Raw genomic sequence first — 13,935 nt, forward strand, 5'->3', positions numbered from 1 at the left:
CTCTATTCACACACTCTCATCCTCTGCAGATCTAAACAAGATAGGGGTAGTAACACTGTCTTTCTCCCTTCAAAAAGCACTGGCTTTCTATCCTCACCGCTGGTTACAGATCCAGACGTATCCCCCTCCGCCGGTGAAGGGGAGGAGGGGCAGCATTTACGCCATCGTCGACAGCGAGGGAGGAGACCCACTGCCGGCCGCACCGTTATTTCTGGCCGAGCTCCGGCGCGGGAGGTCCTCCGATCCCTTCGTCGTTGCCTGTGGGCAGAGCCGGCCTCCCGCCGCCCACCTATCCACATCCCGACGACCTTCAGGTATATCTTCGTTCGAAACCGCCTTAGCTCTACTTCCCCAGCTCGCTACGTCGCTGCATGTGCATCATTTTCTACCTCTCAGCCCCTCTCGATCGGATGGTCCAATGTCACCAATTTTTTTCTTTTATTGTTAGAGGTAAAGCTACTTCATGGAGTCGAATCTTGTACTCCCTCCGTCCGAAAATACTTGTCATTGAAATGGATGTATCTAGATGTATTTTAGTTCTAGACACATCCATTTTGATGACAAGTAATTCCGGACGGAGGGAGTACTTGGTTCAAACAAGAAATAAAGTGGGGGTGGGGGAATTTAGTATGTACATCGGACTTGGTACAAACAGGAAGGAAAGGGGGTGAAAGTAGTACAGACTGGTCGTCCAACCAGTCTCTTGGTCAAAAAGGGAAATATAGGGGTAATGCTGTACATAGTGGTATGACCAGGACTAGATTTGCTATCCACACATAGGAGTAGGTGGCTAGAGTGAACAAAAATGGGACCAACACAGATATGTTTCTTGGATGTTTGTTTTTTGGGGCAACAAACTATTAATCACCACTTTATGCCCCTGTTTACGTACATGGTGCTGGTGCACCCACTGTGCCATGCCCTTATACCAAATATTTAGTTGGTATTATTCTAATGTCCCTGGTAAAAATGAAGCCATGCCACTGTTATAAGCGATGACAAGTTTAGCCAAATGTTTTTGCCTGTAATTGTTTGAGACTCTGATTGTTTCCTCTATACCTTTTTGTGCAAACAGGGATATACAATTCACCTGGTTGCTGTTGTGACCTTTTGGTGCACTGCACAAAACTCTTCTTAAAAGAAGTGACTTTTGTGTTGTTTAACTGGAATGTCAGAATGGAACAGTTGGTTCATTTTGGTGGAACTACACAAAGGGAGATCCGTGTTCCAATCCTCATCATCCATATTGGCGCCATAACCTTCCTTTAGGTAAGAATGATATTTAATGCATGTGTTCATCTCTATTTTCCGACTGCCATGAGAAAATAATGCTATTTTTTACTAGTACACTTGTACTCCCTCACTGACAAAAACAATTCTGAATTAGAAGGCCAATCATATACTTGGTTTCACCAACTGGTGAGGAGAAAGAGAAACAGACATGAAGAGGAAGAACAAGAAGAATAAACAGTGCCAAGGCGATCTTGCTGAAGCCAGAGGCCTCAGTCGAGGCCATTCAAGGGCTCCGACAACGACTACCTTACATGTGAGACGATCCTCCAGGGAGCCCTTCCACTTCTGCTATCTCACTTAATTAATTAGGAGTACTTAAGTACCACTAATTTATTACTACCTAATTTTCCTGTTGGAGTTAAACAATCCTTTAGTAGGACCCTATGTTGAATCATGTACGTGTGTATGTTTCTCTATGGAGGTGAATCATGTGGTGGAGCAGGGAGGGAATATTATTAGTGTCATGACATAATGGTGCTACTATTTTGCATGTCAATTTATTGCCATTGGTTCAGTGAGGCAATATTTTGCGTATTGTCCATCATGAATTTGATGCTACTGTTTGAGTAATATGCTAATGTCTTCCTATCCTTTCTCACTAAGCTAATGAAGGTTTCACCTTGTTCCTATTTGTGCAAACAGGGATCATGTTGTGCCAATCATACATTTTAGTGGAACTACATAAGAAAATGCAATGAACTGTATCCCAGCCAGTGCTTTAACTCTGCTGGAAGTTCTTGATAATCTTTCGATATAACCTTAGCACTGGTAAACAAGAGTGATTTCAACCATACATTTGAAGTGCAAAAAAAATATACTATTGTGTGATTCCAGTGAGTGCTTTATCATCTCTTATGGGACTACATGAATACGCTTTTTTTCTCAGATGGTACGGACCTAAGGCCTTCATCCATATTAGTTTTATGTCATCTCTATTTGTATCGTGGTACTATCATGAGAAACTCCTTTATCTTTGCACGTTAAAGTTTTGCAACCTATGATAAATGGCAATGCTTTGAGTGTTGAGCTAATTGGCACTGATTAAATAAACGAATACCTCTCTTTAAGCAAGACTACTATGTTGCTAACTTTACCCATTAAGATAATGAGGGTGCTTCTATTTGTTAGTGTATGTTTCATCAACTAGTCCCACTATTACAGTAATCTCACTCTCTCAATATATGTGCCAACAGGTATGCTCGATGTAGGACCTTGAGAAGAGGTGTCTAGAGGGGGGGTGATTAGATACTAAGTACCAAAGTTGCAGTTTTTTAACTTCTTTAAGTTTAAGTGGAGTTTAGGCACAAGTTTAACATTCACAATACATAACAAGCAAGCATGCAAAGAGTATATGAGCAGCGGAAAGTAAAGCATGCAACTTGCAAGAATGTAAAGGGAAGGGTTTTGGAGGATTCAAACGCAATTGGAGACACGGATGTTTTTGTCGTGGTTCCGATAGGTGGTGCTATCGTACATCCACATTGATGGAGACTTCAACCCACGAAGGGTAACGGTTGCGCGAGTCCACGGAGGGCTCCACCCACGAAGGGTCCACGAAGAAGCAACCTTCTCTATCCCACCATGGTCATCGCCCACAAAGGACTTGCCTCACTAGCGGTAGATCTTCACGAAGTAGGCGATCTCCTTGCCCTTACAAACTCCTTGGTTCAACTCCACAATCTTGTCGGAGGCTCCCAAGTGACACCTAGCCAATCTAGGAGACACCACTCTCCAAGAAGTAACAAATGGTGCGTTGATGATGAACTCCTTGCTCTTGTGCTTCAAATGATAGTCTCCCCAACACTCAACTCTCTCTCATAGGATTTGGATCTGGTGGAAAGAATATTTGAGTGGAAAGCATCTTGGGGAAGGCTAGAGATCAAGATTCATATGGTAGGAATGGAATATCTTGGTCTCAACACATGAGTAGGCAGTTCTCTCTCAGAACTAGTAAGTTGGAAGTGTAGGTTTGTTCCGATGGCTCTCTCCACGAATGAAGAGGAGGTGGAGGGGTATATATAGCCTCCACACAAAATCTAACCATTACACACAATTTACCAAACTCAGTTTGACCGAATCGAGAAAATCGGTCGGACCGATTTAGTAAACCTAGTGACCGTTAGGATTTTCAGTGGGACCGATATGCAACTTGGTAGGACCGATATGGTTAGGTTTAGGGCATAACGTAATCTCGGTGAGACCGATTACACAAACTCGGTGAGACTGATTTTGGTAATTAGCTAACCAGAGAGTTGGTTAGGCAAACTCGGTGGGACCGATTACTCAAACTCAGTGGGACCGATTTTGGTAATAAGTTAACCAGAGAGTTTGCATTGTAATCTCGGTAGTACCGATTGCTCAAACTCGGTGAGACCAATTTTGATAATGGACATACACAGAGAGATTACAATCCCATCTTGGTGAGACCGAGATCCATATTGGTGAGACCAATTTGTCTAGGGTTTGTGGCAGTTGCTATGACATCTGAACTCGGTGGCGCCGGATAGAAAGAATCAGTGGGGCCGAGTTTGACTTTAGGTTTAGGTCATATGTGTGGAAGTGGGAAAGTAGTTAAGGGTTTCGGAACATATCACTAAGCACTGTGGAAGTGGGAAAGTAGTTGAGGGTTTTGGAGCATATCACTAAGCACTGTGGAGCAAGAAACTCATTAAGCAATACCTCATCCCTCCTTGATAGTATTGGCTTTTCCTATAGACTCAATGTGATCTTGGATCACTAAAATGTGAAGAGTCTTGAGCTTGAAGCTTGAGCCAATCCTTTGTCCTTAGCATCTTGAAGGAGTTCCCACATATTTTAGTCCATGCCACTCCATTGTTGAACTTGTCTGAAATATACTAGGTAAAAGTGTTGGTCCAACAAGAGATATGTTGACATTAATTACCAAAACCACCTAGGGAGCACTTGTGCTTTCAATATCCCCCTTTTTGGTAATTGATGACAACATACATCAAAGTTTTAGATAAAGATATAAAGAATAGCAAGTAAAGCTTTGGAAAGACATATAACAAGCATAGGCTCCCCTACATGTATGTAATCATGTGAATATGGAATATAGAAGCATGTGAGAGCATAACCATGATAAAGTAGGCAATGTGTTACATGTATCTTGGCCATATGCATCAGAGCAAAGAATATTAAAGAAAATACCTTCATGCTCATGAGTCCTTCTTGCAAACATTATGTACATCAGCAAGAATTCATCATACACATGATTGTGATGCATATACTTACCTTGTAGTCTTGAGTTGGCTTAGGATTGAATGAACCTGCGTAAACAAGGTTAGATAACCTAGGTACATCTACTAGCCAGAGCAAACAGAAGAAACCACAAGAATACGAAGACTGGGATGATATGTAGAGAGTGAGTACTAAGTACCACATTGGATTAGACATGTCCCCAAGGGTAAAGATATGCAATGAATTTAAATGATTTATTTCCCTTAGATGTCTTGCTCCCCCTGAATCTAGCATGGGATACTGGGAGAAGATAGGGAACAGAAAATCAGAGCTGAAAGATATAAATGAACAGAGCTAATGAAAATAAGCGCATGGCATCTCTCCTCTTGAACACCAAGCATCTGGGATCCTTGAGAAATACTTTCTACTTGAGTATTCTCTCCCCCTGGGGATCTCTTTCTCCCCCTGTGGAAGTAATACTCTCTCCCTTTTTGGAAGTGATAAGCTTTGATGTGATCTCTCTCTCCCCCTTTGACATCAATTTCCAAGAAGGGTTTGATCCTTGAGTCACAGAACAAAGCATTTATATAAATGGGATGCTTGTAGAGGACAAGATTCATTGAGTGGAGCTGGATCAGAAGAAACACAGAATAAGTGGCAAACTGTTTTTCCTGTTGTGAAATCGGTGGCACCGAGTGATATGCTTCGGTTGTACCGAAAGGATTCGGTTGGACCAAAAACAACAAATTAGTGAAACCGAGTTCATCACAGAGAAAACACTTGTCACCTCAGCTCACTAGACTAGTAAGATCTCACAAAGATTTGCAAGGAATTTACTGAATGATATGCAATGAATTGGATGCAGAAAATGCAGAGCAAACAGAAAGAAATCTAGATGAAGTTTTTTTTGAAAGGGGAAACAAATATGCATGAGACAAATGCAAAAACACAGAAAAGAACACTAGAGGACTTCATCTAGAGATGGTCGGCGGCAAAGTCACCTATGTTAGAGTATATTGACTTAGGAGTCAAGTGAGATCACTTGAACATAGGTCATACTCATCGTTTAAGCTCAAAATGGGGTTACCATTTTCCGTTTAAGCATCTTGATTTATTCACATCTTGTCGAGTTGCTTTAGCTCATGCCTCGGAGTAAAGCTTCTCTAAGATGGAATAACATACCTTGGTTGGTGGTGTTGACCATGTAGTTGAACTTGTGTGGGTTGCTCAAGGTTGATGTAGCTCATCAAGAGTTGGGAGCACCACTTGGAATTTGAGTCCTTGTCTTCAACCACCATAGTGTAGAGACTTGGTGATGTAGAGATTGCTCAAGATGTGAGTAGATTACAATGTCATGGAATTTGATTCAACCAAGTACCTACATGGGTTATATAATATGCAAGATGCAAATATATCCAAGACATAAGATTTTCATCATAAGAGAAATATCAAGGATCAGTCATAAGCTCATGTCTTGCATGTATCCAATGGAGTTTCTACTCCAAGTTTGAAGCATCTATGATGTTCAATTCTCCTCTCAACCTGCAAAACACTTTCTCATCAAGAGGTTTAGTGAATATATCCGCTAATTGCTTTTCAGTGCGAACATGCTTAAGATTAATGTCACCCTTAGCAACATGATCTCGAATGAAATGATGACGAACTTCAATATGCTTAGTTCAAGAATGTTGTACGGGATTATGACCAATTTTGATAGCACTTTCATTGTCACAAAGCAATGGAACATGTTTCACATATATCCCATAATCTTTAAGAGTTTGGGTCATCCAAAGTAATTGAGCACAACATGAACCAGCAGCAATGTACTCCGCTTCGGTGGTAGATAAGGATACCGAGTTTTGTTTCTTGGAGGACCAAGACACAAGAGATCTACCAAGAAATTGGCAAGTACCCGAAGTGGACTTTCTATCAACCTTGTCTCCAGCATAGTCTGAGTCGGAGTAGCCAACAAGATCGAGAGAGGCCCTCTTAGGATACCAAATGCCAAAATTTGGTCTATGAATTAAGTATCTCACTATCCTTTTTACGGCCTTAAGATGACATTCTTTAGGAGCAGCTTGATATCTTGCACACATGCACACACTTAGCATAATATTGGGACATGAAGCACATAGGTATAACAATGAACCAATCATAGAGCGATAAACCTTTTGGTCAACCGGTTCACCATCTTTGGTCAAGTCAAGATGTCCACTAGTAGGCATGGGTGTAGTCATACCTTTGGATTCTTGTATATTGTACTTCTTGAATAAGTCCTTAGTGTACTTCGTTTGAGAAACAAAGGTACCTTCCTTTGTTTGCTTGATTTGCAACCCAAGAAAGAATTTGAGTTCACTCATCATTGACATCTCAAACTTCTCGAACATTAGCTTCCCAAACTTCTCACTAACATGAGGGTTAGTTGATCCAAATATGATATCATCAACACAAATTTGGCATACAAATAATTCTCCATTAACCCTTTTAGTAAAAAGTGTGGAATCAATTTTCCCAATTTCAAATCCCTTTTCAAGAAGAAACTTGGTCAAGCATTTATACCAAGCTCTAGGAGCTTGTTTAAGACCATAAAGAGCTTTGTGAAGTTTGTAAACATGATTGGGTTTCTTAGGATTGACAAAGTCGGGAGGTTGTTTAACATAAACTTCCTCCTCTATTTCACCATTTAGAAAGGCACTTTTAATGTCCATTTGGTATAAGGTGATATCATGGTGATTAGCATAGGCAAGTAAGATGCGAATGGATTCAAGTCTAGCAACAGGAGCATAAGTCTCACCATAGTCCATACCTTCGACTTGTGTGTATCCTTGGGGGACGAGACGTGCTTTGTTGCGAACTACTTGTCAATCTTCATCTTGCTTGTTGCGAAACACCCATTTGGTACCGATGATGTTGTGGTTGTTGTCGGGCTTCTCAACCAATGTCCAAACTTGGTTTCTCTCAAAGTTGTGTAGCTCTTCATGCATAGCATTTATCCAATCCAGATCTTCCAGTGCTTCTTCAACCTTCATAGGTTCAATGCTAGAGATGAAAGAATAGTTTTCACAAAAGTTAGCTAAACGAGTTTTAGAGCGAGTGATTCTCCCAGTTTGAATATCATTGTAGATTTGCTCTACGGGATGGTCTTTAGCAATTCTTGCTCGAACTCGTGAAAGCTTTTGCTTGGTTCTTGGTTGAACTTCTTCTTCATCTTGTTCTTCTTCTTGGCCTTCTTCATTGTTGGCGTTGGCGTTCTCTTGTCGTGGTGGAGAAGGAGGTTGTTGACATTCATCTTGATGCGCTTCCTCATTTTCTTCATCTTGGTGTGTTCCACTTGTGGATGCTTCCGTATCAACTCTTGGTTCACCTTGTCGTGAAGTAGAAGCTTCCACTTCAACGGACGAGGTACTCTCCTTCACTTCCGTTGGACGGACCTTGCCAATAGACAAGTCTTGGATTGCTTCCGAAGGATCTTTGTCTCTTACATCAATTGGCAATTGCTCTACTTGCAAGCCGTTAGATTCATCAAACTTCACATCTACCGTCTCTTCAACCTTGCGGGTGAAAAAATTGTAGACACGGTAAGTGTGAGAGTTTGAGCCATAAATAGTAGGAAACCTTCATGAGACTTAGGAGCAAATTTAGAACGACAGTGCTTGTCAAGAATGTAGCACTTTGAGCCGAACACTCGAAAGTATCCAACTTGGGGTTTGTTACCGGTGAGGATCTCGTATGCCGTCTTGCCGAGTAGCTTGTGAAGATACAAGCGATTTGTTGCATGACAAGCTGTCTCAACCGCTTCGTCCCAAAAGTGCTTCGGCGTCTTGTACTCATCAAGCATCGTTCTCGCCATTTCGATGAGCGTCCGGTTCTTCCTCTCAACAACTCCATTTTGTTGAGGTGTGTACGTAGCCGAGAACTCGTGTGAAATCCCTTCTTCGTCAAGAAAGGTGTCCACGTTTGCGTTCTTGAACTCCATTCCGTTGTCGCTGCGAACCTTCTTGATCTTCACTTCAAACTGATTTTGAGCCTTCTTGGTGAAGTTTTTGAAGATATTGTGGACCTGCGATTTATCATAAAGAAAGAACACCCACGTAAATCTTGAAAAATCATCAACTATAACTAGACCAAAAGAATTTCCACCGAGACTCTTGTAAGCGTTGGGACCAAAAAGATCCATGTGAAGTAGCTCAAGTGGCCTCCTTGTGGTCATGATGTTTTTCACGGGATAACTTCCTCCAACCTGTTTACCTGCTTGACAAGCACTGCAAAGTCTATCCTTATCAAGTATGACATCGTTAACACCAAGGATATGATTCCCTTTCATAAGCTTGTCAAGGTTTCTCATGCCAACGTGACCTAGTCGTCTATGCCATAACCAACCTTTTGAGGATTTAGCAATGAAGCAAGTTTTAGGTTGAGCCTTTTTAGAGAAATCAACAATGTAAAGATCACCTCTACGTATACCGGTAAAGACCATTTTATGATTGTCTCGATGAAACACTTGGCAATCTACTTCAGTAAATAGGACATTGAAACCGAAATCAGCAAGTCTAGATACTGAAAGTAAGTTGTAGCCAAGAGATTCAACGAGCATAACATTCTGAATGGAGCTATCATGTGAGATGGCCACCTTACCGAGGCCAACCACCTTACCCTTTGAGTTGTCACCGAAAGTGACGTACTTTCGAGGACTATCATTTTTAGCAAGTTCACGAAACATGTCTTTATCTTCGGTCATGTGATCGGTACATCCACTGTCAAGAACCCATTCCTTTCCTCCTAACATATATCCCCGAAGATTTGCCATAAGACCAAAATGTCTCATTGCATCGTCAAGATCGAAGTCACTATCATCATCCTCATCATAGTATCCATGTTCAACATCGTCATGTGGTGGATCAAGTCCTAGAGAGGGTAATTCGTTAGAGTGAGTTTGACAATGATCTTGCTTATGAATTCTTATAGCTTTGGAAATAATATCACCAATAATTCTAATATCTCCTTTGGCACGCATAAGGTTTGTAAGTTGAAATAGACGATCACCAAACATAGGATCACTAGTATTCATCTTACTCAAGGCAATAGACTTATGGAGAATTTCATCTAGATTTTTCAAGGAATAATTTGGAAAGCGTTCCTCAAGAAATTTCCATATGGTGTAGGCACACTTAAGAGTAGGCAAGTTTCTAATCAAGTTTCTAGGCAAGCCTCTAATGATAAGATCAACAGTTCTAAGATTTCTAATCATGTCAATTGACTCATCAAGAGTAGGATGCATAGGATCAACATGAGGTGCACAAGGGCTAGCAATGTACTTGTTCAAATGATATTGATTGAAAATTACAAGCATCTCATTTTTCCACTCATGAAAATACTCTCCATCAAGAATAGGCACTCTATGTCTAAGACTCCCCAAAGTAGACTCATCCATCTTCCTCCAATGGTGATTAAACCAAGGCAATGGAGACCAATGCTCTGATACCACTTGTAGGACCTTGAGAAGAGGTGTCTAGAGGGGGGGTGATTAGACACTAAGTACCAAAGTTGCAGTTTTCTTAACTTCTTTAAGTTTAAGTGGAGTTTAGGCACAAGTTTAACATTCACAATACATAACAAGCAAGCATGCAAAGAGTATATGAGCAGCGGAAAGTAAAGCATGCAACTTGCAAGAATGTAAAGGGAAGGGTTTTGGAGGATTCAAACGCAATTGGAGACACGGATGTTTTTGTCGTGGTTCCGATAGGTGGTGCTATCGTACATCCACGTTGATGGAGACTTCAACCCACGAAGGGTAACGGTTGCGCGAGTCCACGGAGGGCTCCACCCACGAAGGGTCCACGAAGAAGCAACCTTGTCTATCCCACCATGGTCATCGCCCACGAAGGACTTGCCTCACTAGCGGTAGATCTTCACGAAGTAGGCGATCTCCTTGCCCTTACAAACTCCTTGGTTCAATTCCACAATCTTGTCGGAGGCTCCCAAGTGACACCTAGCCAATCTAGGAGACACCACTCTCCAAGAAGTAACAAATGGTGCATTGATGATGAACTCTTTGCTCTTGTGCTTCAAATGATAGTCTCCCCAACACTCAACTCTCTCTCATAGGATTTGGATCTGGTGGAAAGAAGATTTGAGTGGAAAGCATCTTGGGGAAGGCTAGAGATCAAGATTCATATGGTAGGAATGGAATATCTTGGTCTCAACACATGAGTAGGTAGTTCTCTCTCAGAACTGGTAAGTTGGAAGTGTAGGTTTGTTCTGATGGCTCTCTCCACGAATGAAGAGGATGTGGAGGGGTATATATAGCCTCCACACAAAATCTAACCGTTACACACAATTTACCAAACTCGGTGGGACCGAATCGAGAAACTCGGTCGGACCGATTTAGTAAACCTAGTGACCGTTAGGATTTTCGGTGGGACCGATATGCAACTCGGTAGGACCGATATGGTTAGGGTTAGGGCATAACGTAATCTTGGTGAGACTGATTACACAAACTCGGTGAGACTGATTTTGGTAATTAGCTGACCAGAGAGTTGGTCAGGCAAACTCGGTGGGACCAATTACTCAAACTCGGTGGGACGGATTTTGGTAATAAGTTAACTAGAGAGTTTGCATTGTAATCTTAGTACTGATTTCTCAAACTCGGTGAGACCGATTTTGATAATGGACATACACAGAGATATTACAATCCCATCTCGGTGAGACCGAGATCCCTATCGGTGAGACCGATTTGTCAAGGGTTTGTGGCAGTGGCTATGACATCTAAACTCGGTGGCGCCGGATAGAAAGAATTGGTGGGGCCGAGTTTGACTTTAGGTTTAGGTCATATGTGTGGAAGTGGGAAAGTAGTTGAGGGTTTTGGAGCATATCACTAAGCACTGTGAAGCAATAAACTCATTAAGCAACACCTCATCCCTCCTTGATAGTATTGGCTTTTCCTATAGACTCAATGTGATCTTGGATCACTAAACTATAAAATGAAGAGTCTTGAGCTTGAAGCTTGAGCCAATCCTTTGTCCTTAGCATCTTGAAGGAGTTCCCACATCCTTTAGTGCATGCCACTCCATTGTTGAACTTGTCCGAAATATACTAGGTAAAAGTGTTAGTCCAACAAGAGATATGTTGACATTAATTACCAAAACCACCTAGGGATCACTTGTGCTTTCACTCGATTTTGGTGGAACTGCACAAAAACTGTGGGTGCTTCATTGCCTCGACATCTTCCGTCCTTTCCTGTTAGTCGCTAATCTCGGCTTGCTTTCTTCCTTTGATGTCAGTCGCTTGGCTTATCTCGGCTTCCAGTCAAAGGAAATAGTAATTGATATGCTACCTCACACAGGTTGGTACGGGCCTAAGGCCTTCATCTATATTAGTTTGCTATCATCTCTATTTGTATCGTGCTACTGTCATGAGAAACTCCTTTATCTTTGCACGTTAAAGTTTTGCAACCTATGATAAATGTCAATGCTTTGAGTTTTGAGCTAATTGGCACTGATTAAATAAACGAATACCTCTCTTTAAGCAAGACTACTATGTTGCTAACTTTACCCATTAAGATAATGAGGGTGCTTCTATTTGTTAGTGTATATTTCATCAACTAGTCCCACTATTACAGTAATCTCTCTCTCTCTCAATATATGTGCCAACAGGGATGCTCGATTTTGGTGGAACTGCACAAAAACTATGGGTGCTTCATTGCCTCGACAGCTTCCGTTGTTTCCTGTTAGTCGCTAATATCGGCTTGCTTGCTTCCTTTGCTATCAGTCGCTTGGCTTATCTCGGCTTCTAGTAAAAGGAAATAGTAATTGATATGCTACCTCACACAGGTTGGTACTGGTACTTATCTTGATTATTGTGCCTGTCATATGTATTTGTAATTTGGTATTATGCTACTGTTTGCCGATCTCATAAAGGAGTAATTTGGAGCCTGAACTCGCAGGCAAATCATTACATCGGGTGATTTTAGTAGAACTGCATAAAATGATCAGATGGACAGGTACTTATGCTGCTCCTATGTACTCCAAAGTTCACTCAGACAAGCATCGATGTTGACAAGAAGAAGTGCTTATATTCATTCGAGTATCAACCAGCGTCAACCAATTGTCAAACTCGAAGTATTAGGAGAGCGAATGCCAAAAATATTGCTTGGTGCATAGCCCAGAAAAACGCAGTCCAGTCTTTGCTCCCAACTTGTGCCTTTTGGTTATCGGCACATATGGTAGCGAACTATATGGAATGGAGTCTAAAGATTCCAGACAAGTTGGTTGACACGTATATTCATCTGGCACTTAATCAGTCTACACGCCAAGGATGCTCCATTTCAGTTGAACTGCACAAAAAATTTGGGTGGTTCATTTTCTCAACCGCCTCCTTTCTCGTCTGCAATGTAGAATTTTGGCGAGATACAGGACCAAGATGAGCCAGTAAACTAGTTGGATGAAAGTAGTGGCCAAGTTTCTCAAACCTCCCTCGGCACGAGGCCACTATTTGAGGATAAACCAACAATCAAAGTTCAGACTGTCTGTGCTGCCTCTTTTGTACTCGAAAGTTTACTCGTACAAGAACTAATTTTAGCAAGAAGTGCCTCGGATTGAACACCATTTACCAGTCTTTGTCCTAGGTAATTAAAGTTCGTCCATGGATCATATTGGCTGTGATCTCAATCATTTGGATGCGTAAACATACTGAACATGTGTATATCTGAATCTTTTTGTGAATTGTGTATGAATATTGCCGTGTGATCTATCAATCATTTGGATGCATAGATAGCTTATGTATATATGAATCTTTTGAGTTGTTGATAGTGAATGTTGGCTATGAATATGAACGTGTCCTGTGAACCTGAGTTTGATACGAATGTTTACCTTTTCTGTTGTATTTGTGTGTGAACTTGTTAGTATGCCTACTGTGGGGTAGAAAACGCAGGTCTCTGATCTATTTATCTATATATAAGAATAATAATGATGTGTACAATTTATGTTTTCCCTTCTAACCACATTATATATATTTATATTATTACTATTATCGTATATTTTATAGAGACGTATATATACATTATAAAAACATCCCACATGTTATTAACTTATAAAAGTAAATGTTTAACAGAACAGGCAAGGAAAATCCTGGTGATTGCGTACAAAAGCTTGCGAAGATTTTAAGGACCAATTTAATAATAACACACTCATTTTTATTTTGAGCAATAACTCGCTAATTTGTTAATTATATATATAAAAATGTGCCTCTCTGGTTTATTCTTTATATTAATTGCTCCTTCTAACATAACATTATATATATAACGAGCCCACCTAATACATGTATTTCAAGCAAGTGCAAATGGGCTGGGATTTCTTAGAAAATATAAATGGGCCTGATTGACACGAAATTATTAGTTCACCCAGCCCAGCAAATGGACTGTACATTCTAGAAAACATGTGTTAAATA

The sequence above is a fragment of the Triticum aestivum genome, chromosome 3B (genome assembly GCF_018294505.1).
Source record: "Triticum aestivum cultivar Chinese Spring chromosome 3B, IWGSC CS RefSeq v2.1, whole genome shotgun sequence".
Lineage (NCBI taxonomy): Eukaryota > Viridiplantae > Streptophyta > Magnoliopsida > Poales > Poaceae > Triticum > Triticum aestivum.